The sequence below is a fragment of the Acanthochromis polyacanthus genome, chromosome 1, assembly GCF_021347895.1.
Source record: "Acanthochromis polyacanthus isolate Apoly-LR-REF ecotype Palm Island chromosome 1, KAUST_Apoly_ChrSc, whole genome shotgun sequence".
Lineage (NCBI taxonomy): Eukaryota > Metazoa > Chordata > Actinopteri > Pomacentridae > Acanthochromis > Acanthochromis polyacanthus.
This window is the reverse complement of record NC_067113.1, coordinates 66349778-66361319: the sequence shown is the minus strand read 5'-3', so window position 1 is coordinate 66361319 and position 11542 is coordinate 66349778. Positions and strand designations below refer to the sequence as shown.

At 41.5% G+C, this 11542-nt stretch overlaps 1 long non-coding RNA gene across 3 annotated transcripts; it reads left to right on the top strand.

The window, feature by feature from the left end:
* On the top strand, positions 1-10151 carry LOC127535842 (uncharacterized). Of its 3 annotated transcripts, none has more exons than XR_007944700.1 (4): positions 1-401; positions 8926-9078; positions 9204-9316; positions 9765-10150. It is a non-coding gene; the product is annotated as an uncharacterized LOC127535842 (long non-coding RNA). The 3 variants fall into 3 exon arrangements; XR_007944701.1 differs by having other exon boundaries at positions 2-401; positions 8926-9059; XR_007944712.1 differs by lacking the exon at positions 1-401 and adding an exon at positions 6168-6870 and having other exon boundaries at positions 9765-10151.
* The last annotated feature ends 1391 nt before the right edge of the window (positions 10152-11542 follow it).

The following is an 11542-nucleotide window of genomic DNA, read 5'->3' as shown; positions in this document are numbered from 1 at the left end:
AACAGACATGAGTAAAACAGATTTATTATAAGTCATGTTGTTATCCATGAATATTTACAACAAACAGTAACATCCACAAGTTTGCTTCAAACTCTTTCTTCTGGTTTTCTTCTCTGGTTTTGCTGGCGACCCACAGATGCAGTGATCCACAGTTTTATAACCGATTTCAAATGGTGCTAGAAGGCAGCAGAGGGCTCTAAGCACCAGAGGAAATCAGTTATCTTTTGGTGGCGACAGAGGGGAGGAGCAGTCCTGTGTCTGAGGCTCTCTCACTGCCGGAGCTGTCCTGCTGTCCCCAAGAACACTGATTTCAAATGGTGCTAGACAACGGGAACACACATCTAAACCACCATGTGAAACCAGCTTCTTGGGGAAGATGTTCGGTGACCACAGCTGCAGCGGTGAGATGAACTTTACACTCTTACCCTGATCTATGTTTTACTCAAACACAAATCAGACATCTACAGAGAATTCCTTGGACTTACTGGTTTGTTTGTGTCCTGACATGCAGTGTTAAGTTCAGGACCTTTATACCCACAGGTGTGTGCATTTCTAAACTTCAATTTGCGATCAGTTAAATTGAAGACACAACAGGGGCAATTAAAGCAAACAGGATAAAGCTGACCATAATCTGCAGCCACAGAAAAGAGTCTGAGTACTTCTGTGTGTAAGGGACTCTAGTGTTTGGTTTGTAATAACTGTAACAACATGTTTTCACTGTGTTACTATGGGTTACTGAGTGTAGATTGATGGGAGAAAAGGTGGACAATTATATCCATTTAACATTAAACCTACCACACAATACAGTGAAGTAAATATTAGAGATGTGATGTTTGTGAACGAGTCAGTCGATTGAACGCCTCTTTACAGTGAACAATGAGAACCAGTTCGAGCCGTTCATATGTGCAAATTGCCCACACTTTCTTCATGTGTCACCTGTGTGTCAATGAGTCTGAGTTCTCCATGCTGCCTTCACGTGAACAACTGATGACATCTCTGAGTTTAAATTGTCCACAGCAGCTCCAGTCACTGAACACAGCTCTAAATGCAGCTAACTTAGAGGAGGAGGAGTGTGAGCGCCGCCCGAGTCCATCTGACTGGAGACTGGAGTGGAGCCACATTTAGCGTTTAAGGCAGGAGGAGATGTTAGCCACGGCAAAAAAAACAAAATTACACACACACACACACACACACACACACACACACACACACACACACACACACACACACACACACACACACACACACACACACACACACACACACACACACATATATATATATAATGACCCAGAGTCAAATTGGACAAAGGTAGAGCACAATATTTATCAGAAAAACATCTCTTTCAGGCTTGGGTCAACTAACAAAACTAAAATAATAAATAAGAGTAAAATGTATATGTCACAGGCCAAATTAGAATCCAGGCAGATTTAGAATCCGCCTAGGCAAAATTAGAATTTTCCTACCATGGTTGTTGTACAGATTTCATTCTTGATATATCAATAGCCTGTATATTAGAAAGAATAATCCTAACCCTAACCCTCTAACAGGATTTTGGTATACAGTATATGAAAAAAAAACAACCCAGAAACTACTTTGACAACATATTTTTTTCCCTGTTTATTTTGCCAAGTGTTGAGGACAAAAGTTGCCATTACTTCTAAAGTAATTATTTACCTTGTATCTAAAACCAAATTTCAAGGTACATAATTTTAGGGAAAACAAATAATTACATTAACAGAGCATATCATATTCAAAACCCTTCAAATTTCAATCTAGCCTAGGCAAAATCAAAATTCTAATTCCGCCTAGGCGGATTTAAAATCTGCCTGGATTCTAATTTGGCCTGTAACATATATATGTTTATAAAAAGTATAAATAAAACTCAGTAGAGTATATAGTGGTGGGATGTGTAAGTTTGAATTATTCTGATCCATATCGTATCTTAGAACTGCTACCAGTGATTGTTTCCTTGATAAAACCAATTACTCCTGCTTGACTCCTAAAATAAATGAATAAAACAACAAGCCAGTCGTTTGAACGGCTCTTTGAAAGGAACTCAAGACCTCTTCAAAGAGTCACAAATCCCATCTCTCGTCAATATAATTTATAATAAAAGCCCAACACTTACCAGGACCAGGAGCAAAACTCTAGTCACAAGTGTTCAAGAGCACTAACTGTTTCATTTAGTCACTCTGGGGGACACAAAAAGGAAGGCTGATTACATGGCTCATTATTTTTGATAGTTTTTACAATCAATGAAGAATGCGTAAAGGGCAGTAACAACCCATTTTACCTTCCTATGGAAAGTTGATGGGGCTGTTGCTGGTTGTCTTAGTAGAGACTTAGACTGGATCCAGTTAAACTAAAACAGACTGCAGCTAAACTGTCAAAGCCTCGTCATGGTGTAGCTGTCTGATGGCTTCCCAGCATGCACTGCGACAGAGGAACCATCACTGTGCTGCTGCTGATGTTATTTTGATCTGCATTGTCTTCTTGTGTTTCCACTGTTGTACAATTAATCAATATGAGTGGATGATTAAGCCTTGACTATTGTGTGTGTGAGATGCTTGATCTGTGGACTGATACATCACTGACATTGATCTGGTTTCCATTAGTGATATCACATTAAGCAGAAACCATCTCCATCCTAATATTTGTTCCATCTCCAAACCTGATAGTGTACTGATAGCTACCTATCATGAACATAAAGTAATGTGTCTTTAAATGTTTTAGTCACTTCATATCACAGCACATTTGTCCAAATATCTGTACTGATAATCTGTAAAATGCACAGTGTTGCCTTAGAGTAAAACTGTGGGGAATCAGTCAGACAGCACAGAAAAAATGATTTGTTTCTGTAACTTTGAACTTTTAACCTTTAAACACATGATCCTGCAGATAGTGGACTTGTCGGCGTGTATAACTGGAATTGTAAAACAACTGAGGCAGAAAAGTTGCAAATGAATAACATGAGCAGAATAAATGGCTTTATGTCTGGATTTAGGAACTTAAACTTGAGTTAAATCAGGCTGTAATTAGCTTTAAATTTCAGTTAAACTGTCTCCCTGGAGAAGATGGAAATGTCATTTTATAGAAGATATGGAGCAGACTTGTGTTAAATATTAATTAAGGTGGGTCTGTGGCAGGTTTAAGCTAAACCTTAGTTAATCTGGAGTAGCTTTAGGTTAAACACTAAAACTGTGTCTGAGCACTGGGTTTAAATAAAAACTCAGTTAAACCAACTGAGGTCTAATTTCGCAGCGGGTTCAGATAAAGTGAGGACACTTTAGGTTTAACCTCCGTTAAACTGTCTGCAGCAGGTTTAGATTAAGCTTCACTAAACTGGGTCTATCACAGGTTCTGAGGACACAGCAGTGGCATTTGAGTGATCAAGTGACTCAGGCCCACAAAACCCAAATTTAAACCTGCATGAAACCTCAAACTGTGGCTACACTAGAATAAGAGCATCAGCCACATACACAGAAATACATGCAAACACATACATAGAAATATTGTATATACCTTAAAATAAAAAATAAAAAAACTAAATGCAAAATAATCTCAACACAAGGAACAAGAACTTTGTAGCTTTTTTAGTCTTTTCTAACACTTTCTTTCTTTGGTTTTCACAACACTATGACAAGTGACAACTTAGAAACCATGAAAACTGTATAACTTCATTTGGTAATAAAAAGTGTGAAATGCAATTTAAAGTTTTTTCAGAGTACCAGAGCTGGATAATTTGGCAGAAGATGCAACTGTTCCAGAATCCTAAACCCAGGTTGCAGGAACGCTTCAGACTGAGTCAGAGCTAAAACAGTTCAAACAGAGCTGCAGTGTTAAGCTGATTAGTCTATGAGATGACTGACACAAGAGAAATCTGCAGCTATTTGATTAGTTTAGTTATTCATCAATGCAAGCAAATTAAAGACATTAGTGCAATGGCAAAATTACCTGATAAACAGCAAACAACATGGAATATTTCAGCAAGGAAATACTAACTGGTTTCTGGGAGGAAACTAGTGGTTTCTCTGTAATTGGCCACTACTTAGTTTTGGCCTTTAACCCCCGAGCAGCTACGCTACCGTTCAAAAGTTTGGGGTCACCCAGACAATTCCATGTTTTCCATGAAAACTCTCACTTTTATACATGTGCTAACATAACTGAACAAGGGTTTTCTAATCATCAATGAGCCTTTCAGCACCATTAGCTAACACAATGTAGCATTAGAACACAGGAGTGATGGTTGCTGGAAATGTTCCTCTGTACCCCTATGGAGATATTCCATTAAAAATCAGCCGTTTCCAGCTATAATAGTCATTTACCACATTAACTATGTCTACACTGGATTTATCATTCATTTAATGTTATCTTCATTGAAAAAAAAACTGCTTTTCTTTCAAACATAAGGACATTTCTAAGTGACCCCAAACTTTTGAACAGTAGTGTAAGTCTACCATGCAAACTATTATTTACAAGCCCAAGAAAGACCTTTCTCTCTCTGTTCTTTGTCAAAAGATGTGATCACAACAAAGGCACCATGAAAAGCCTTTCAGCCACATGCCATAATCACTAACAACATCACCGGCAAGGGCGTCAGTTTGTTTTTAAAAGTGGGGGGGATGAAGACCACAGCACTTTGAGAAAATGTCGAAGAACGGCGGCAAAATGCCACAAGCTGGGCTCAAACTCACAACCACCGCACCAAAGGCAGAAGCTCAAGCTGTTGAGCTATCGATACATTGGGGAAGGGGAGTCTGTGGGCCGCTATAGTACTAATTCTCCCGGGCCGAAATTTTGCCCCTGCACGCCTCTGGTCAGAGCTTCCACTTGGCACAGGCGCAAATTTAGCATCTGCGCGTTTTTTTTTTTTTTTTTTTTTTAACCTCACGAAGGTGTGCTGCGTGTCTGTGCAATTCTCGGCCGAGTGCGGATGGTGCGTTCAGGAGCATCGGAATTTTCTATACTACTGAAAATAACTGGGTTTACAACAGCTTACATGTGAAGAATTTGAATGTGTTGGAGACAAAATGACCCCTGACAAAAAGTGTGTGTGTGGGGGGGGGACACGTCCCCACCGTCCCCCCCTAAACTGACGCCTCTGATCACCGGTAGTCAGCTTACTTCAGTCACACTCTTTTGCAGTATGTCCCTGTATCACTCTGTTAGAGCATGAGGTGTCCTATCAGAGAAAAAAAGAAGAGTACTTCTTATTCTGAGGAAGTTTGTCAAACACCAGTACTGTTGTCATGGCAGCGCAGCCTCATGGACGGCTGACACGTGAAAATTGGCCTCCAGCAGCAGAGAAATTCAAACAGAACAGCAAACAAGCTGACGGCAGCACACGACAGCGATGCTTGCATTAGAAGAAATTTTTAGTAGTTGTTGTCAGCTACAAACTGAAGCGCGGTGTTATTTTAGACATCACAAACATGCAGTAGGTAATGATGAGCACTCACTTTGTTCCAAACCATGTTTGAGTTCTCACAGCCTCAGCCTCGCTGCCATCGACGCTGCAGGGAAGAAGGCAGAGGAAGCACATGACAGCACAGTGGAAACCCCCTGTGAATGGGTGTATGTATGTACACACATTAGTATTCATGAGTGTGCTGTACACACCCCTCCACTCCAACAATAGCTCATTTAACTTACCTGAGCCAAAGCTATGTGACACTGAATGCAGCTGACTATACCTGTCATACAGGTAGGATGGACACATGACTCACCTATGTGCATACGACACTGACAAACCTTTCCCTTGCCTAAATGCTCCACATGTGACATGTGCATGATGAAAAGTCTTCCCATTATACTTTTCCTTCAATGTTTTTTAAAAATTGCTTTACTTGAAATTAATCTTTGTGAGTAAAATCTTAAGTTGGGCGAGAGCTCAATTTCGGAACGAGATTTGCGTTCTAGCGTCCTGAGATTTGGATACAGACCACAACAAAGAGCGATCGCCAGGTAATGTGGAGGTTTTCGTTCACTTCTCATCTCTAGTATGAGACTATCTGAGCCGGTCAGTGTGGGGCAAAAGCACGTTAGGGTGGACTTTTGGGGGGGGGGGGGGGGGGGGGGGGGGGGCAGCTGCCCCATACTTTTCGCTAGCCGAGCTGCTAGCTGAGCTGCTAGCTGAGCTGCTAAGCTGCCTGCCTGGCTAAATACTGGAGCTATGTCGAAAATTCATTCCTCCATCACTCACATGTATGAAATTACATATGGAAACAGACCCCAGGTTGAAAAAAACCGAAGTTCCCCTTTAAGGGGAGGAATTTAGCTACGGTACTCTGGAAGAATTTAAGAAAATCAGCAAAATTAGTTCATTTGTTGGAAGAATTTTGAGCAACACAACAGCTGTAAATAAGTTGCTTTTGTACAGTGCAATCAGGAGCCTGTTTATATTGAGTACAAACTGTGCCATCCAGCTGGCACATTCTCCCCACTCGACTTAAGAAAAATCTGATTTTAAACCTCGACACTGAATTAAACAGCTTGTTAACGTGTCTGTGCTGTGACACATGAGCAGCTGGAGGAATGTACAAACACTGACAGTGTGTGTGTGTGTTGTGGTGTCTCGTGTCACAGCACAAAGACTTCTGTACGCCGCCGTTTGTGGGAACCGGCGCCCAGCACTTACGTAACCAACTAGGTCGTCATGACAACAAAGCTACAGTAAATGAGTTGCATTGTCCCAGCAGCCCTTACAGGTGTTTGAGAGATGGGAGTCAGATGATCAGAGGAGATGAAGGGTGTCACAATCAGTATGTCCAGGCTGGAAAATCTGTTTGTGGTGTTTGTTGTCTCTGGAGGGTCGGAGCTTTGCAGCGGAGAGTCACCAGAACATCATTCCACAGATGAACAAATCAGGTGATGTGACGTAAGCGCTTCATGTTCTTGAAACAGTGTTTTGTCAAGCTGTCAAATGCAGTCTGCCTGAATCCGGCAGTTCTACATTTAGGCACAAGAGGGCGACATTGCATGCAGAAGCTCCCATTAAGAGGCTCTCTCTCAGTAGGTCAGAGGTCAGGGCCGGTGGGGCATCAGCGGGGCATCAGCAGGGAATAAAAGGCACAACACAGCAGACAGAGGGAGTACAAGTGAAGTGTAATTCAACAAGGCTGTGCTTCCCACTGGAGATAAAAAATTTACACACTTTCAGTTTCTCCTCTCTCTATCCCAGCTACCTTTCCCCTCCCTTTTTCTTCCTCTCTTTTTGGCACATTGGTAAAGTGTCATTCAACACTAGCTCACCTCTGCCTGGCAATGCCTGAACAACATCCTGCCTGTTCTGACACTTCAACATGCTTAAACCAAAGCCAATAACTGGGTGAAAGGAAGATACTGCTGTCCAAGATTTCATACAGAGATAGAAGTTCAAATCCTGATTAATTTTGCACTTTCAAACAGCTGACCAATCACTGTGCAAATGGGAGCAGTTACAGCAGCCACACCCCCATCAGAAAGGTGCTTTCAGATGCTAATTAATACACAAGAACTTCCCTTCACGGTGGGCATCTGTGGGTATCTCAGCCTCGTGATAAACTGAAGCCACATGCTAAACTGGTGCTCTTTGTATAGCCTACTTGGATGGATAATCCAGGCCTTTGGAGAGAAAAGACTAACATCTTTACTCCTCAGCAGCTCAAAATCAGCTATGTTGACTCCCTTAAAAACAAATCATCACTCAGAAGCAAAGAGCAATTCAAACTGTGTCAACCAGTAAACAAGAAGATCAACAAAACAACAGCAGCTGTAGTTCCTCACTTTGGAACAGGAGTGTGTTCACTGCACAGTCATCTATAAGGGTAAACACTTGTTTAACTATTAGCCGCTACTCTGTGTTTTTGCATCATAACAATGAACTTAATGCTTCAAAGCTTCTAGTGTTTCCTAGTGAAAAGTGGGCTGGATGTTGGATGTGGTTAACAGCTACATTTCCTCAATAGTCCTGATGGCGTTTTGTGTATCACGGGAATACAGCTATGGCGTTTGTCTCATTATCAATGTGTACGTGGTGCGTTATGAGGATGGCAGTGGAGTGCACTAAAATTCAGACTGTTGAGCTTTGAACTTTTCTTCAAATTTGAACTTTGAAGAAAAAGTGACGACCTGTTTCCTTGGCCAAATATCTGAAATGTAGGTGGTCCACAGCTAGCAGCATTAATACATGGGCTAAGGTGGTCAACTAAAGACCTTACAGGCAGATCTTTCCACCCTTCGGCGTTACAGAATTCCTTCATAGATTTCAACTCAGGATTTCTCAGTTCCCTTACAGTGTTGCTTTGCAAGGGACGTCTGGAGGCTCCTCCTTGTCCTGCTGCCACCATGACCTGACTCTGGGTAAATGGAGAACAAAAGAATTCTTTAAGTGGTGAATCTCTTATAATATCTCTGGTGCAACTCCCTGTGGCATCACTTAGCATTGTATTGTACTATATTGTTCATACTGTTCAGCAAATGAGCTAGAAAATTACAAATTACACATTTGTCATTCTCTTCATGTCAGCCTTCCATCCAAACTACAACAGCCTTTATCTTAACTTAAAACTGAGCTTACTCCTCACGGTTTACCAGCACCGTTACTCTGATGTGATAAAACAAACCCTGATGCTGGCGAGGTGGACATTACGGCCTCCGTCATCACTGTGACTTATTTTAGACACTAAATAAGTGATGACAAGCTGATCAAGGGTTTTAAAAGGGTCAGATTTGAGCTCAAAGAAAATCCGAACAGTCGAGGCCTGAACCAGCACTCTGCTGTCTGAATGCAGGAGTGAAGGAGGGACACGCACGCACACACACACACACACACACACACACACCCCTCTTTTCTGCTCTCAGAGGAGAAAGGCTTCCTTGTGGAGGTGAGGCGAGTGCTTGTTGTCGGCTCTCACTCTGGCTTCCTGTTCCATTCTCTCCCAGGAAGTGACACACAGATACACCGCTGGCATGAATGTCAGGCCCAGGCTCCCACGGGTGACGGTGATGTCATCCTCCCTGCCTCTCTGTCCGTCCGGCCGTCCGTCCACGCTGCCATTGTGACTGCAAGGAAAGAGGTAGAGCTGACGTTGAATGGTGATGATTTCAACTTTATATAAGATGCATTTCTATGTCCCTTGTGTCCAGTTCTGCTGAGTCATGGTGCAATACTCCATTGCTTGATAATTGGGCTTCTTTCATAACATGTCTATTTTTTTCAGGTCAGTTTGCTTTTTCTGAATCATGGTGTTCTCCCAGAAACAACAGACTTCATGTGACCTGTGGTGAACTTAGCGGAAGAGATGAATTAATGAATGGATGGAGCGATGGGAAGGTGAGTGTAGGAGGTGGAGCAGCACTAATCAAACAGATGCACAGGATGTTCACACCATTTAGCAACAGTATTAGTCACACTGCGGCACCACTGTCTGCACCACCTGCCACAGGCTGCATCATCACACACCTTCAGGTGAGAAACGGAGAGTGGCTGAACGATCTGCAAATAGAGGGAGCGTGTGTGGGTGAAACGCTGGTACAAACGACATTTTGCTGTGTTCAAAGCAACACGAGTTTCATTCAAAAGTGCTTTCGTTTAAGCCTTATCAACTCAAACACGGTGGTAGTTTCAGCTTGAAATCGATTACAGAAACATTTTGCAACCTCTTTGTGTAGTGAGGTGACACATGCTGACGCCAGCGTCTGCTATTACTGTAGAAAGAAAAGCACACAAAATGTGATTGTTTCTTGCATAGAGGTGACTTAACCTTTACGGCTTTTCACAGGAGCTCAAATCACCCAGCAGAGTGAGCCAAGGGGCCAAGGGAAAGGATGGACCACACTATGTACTGCCTTCAATGCATAAATTCTGATTTCTAGGAATAATAGTTAAACACCATAAATACAGTTAGCCCATGATATGAACATTTTCCTAAAATTCTGTCCAATTTTAACAGCATTCAGATAACTTCACAGAGTAAAACCATGGCAACTGCTGGAGCTGAAAAATGAAGCTGATGCAGAAGCACCGGAAGCTGCAGTTTCTCCAATGGCCACTTGGGGTTTCCTTAATAAGCAAGTCAATCCCAATAGACACCAATGTTAAAATGTCCAGTGTTAAAGCAGAAATAAACATATTCGCAACTTGAAACAAAAACTGGTGTTGGTCTTTGTAACTACTTTCCCCTTTCATTTAAACTGTACAGATGGTGACTTTTTTTATAGAACTCACCCATTTAAATTTTAGTAAGGCTTACAGTTATGTCTAAGTAAGGGTGTGACCGCTTTGAGTTACAGGTCAGTGCCATCACTGGACCCCAAAATGATGTTCCTGTACAACTAAAATGGATTGTCAATGACTTTTTGAGGGAAATGTATTTTCTTGTGGCTCTTACTTGGTTGTGACGAATGAAAAATTCGCTTCTAATCAACACGTATATGGCATTTATTTTATTGTTTACTGTTTTTAAAAGTTAGACATTAGATGGGTGGGACCTATCACCATGGTAACAGAAAATAGAGAAGTTTCGGACATATTGTGTTAAAATGCATTTTAACCCAAACTTTGCTATTTTCCTAAACCTAAATGAATAGTCATGTTCCTTAATCTTAACCAAGATTCTAACAAGTACTTATTGTTGTGAAAGTGGTAAGCAAACCACAATATGGGAGACGCCAGCGTGTCGTCATTTGTTATGGTCACGTGGTACAAGACCGCTGCTGGTTGGCAAGAACTTGCAGGAAAAAAATGGCTTGCTGCGAGAACGGTATCGGGTTTGAAACAAATACGTAAAGTTATCGCTTTTCATGAATGAAATTGCACATGTATTTACCACAACGGTAATATCATGTGTAGCTGTTGGTTGTACGAAGCGTTTTGAGAAGGGATCAGGCTTGAAATTTCACCGAATACCGATTTCAGGAGAGAGAAGATGGCGGTGGCTTCAGCCATCAACAGGAAAGCAGCAGAGATCGTGTTTGTGGCTCCCACTTTTCTTCAAATAAACTAGTCAACAGTTTAGCATGTTTAGTATGTCCAACTTTGAGCTTATTTACCAAAAGATATTGATTTAGTGTCGCATCCTTCGCATGAAGCGATCTCTACACTTTCAGTTTGGTTCAGTGTTGTCATGTGTTACCGATCACTTTTTGGGCGATGAAAGTATACTAAAGTTGAATGAAGCATATTCAATAACATCTCCTTAAGCCAGCAGCCTCATATTTGTAACCATATTTGTTTCTGTATGCGTCAAGAGATCGTTTTTTTAGAATTGTCCTATTTTCGATCACCAATGCTGTGGGTCTGTTACTGTTACATAGAAGCCATACTGCAGACAAAAATACAGCAACTTCTTGACGTTTCTTTGACATCTTGTTGAAGATTAACAGAAGATATATTATTTTTAATTCATAATTATATATTTTTGGGTGGGTGAACTGCCCAGCGGTGTCAATCAAGTAAAAATAAATGTCAGTGAAGGAAATGTCCGGCCACAATGAAGGATCGTCAACCCACCCAGTCTTCAAATTGTAGGATCTGGCAAGGTTTTACCGTTTCCCTGAT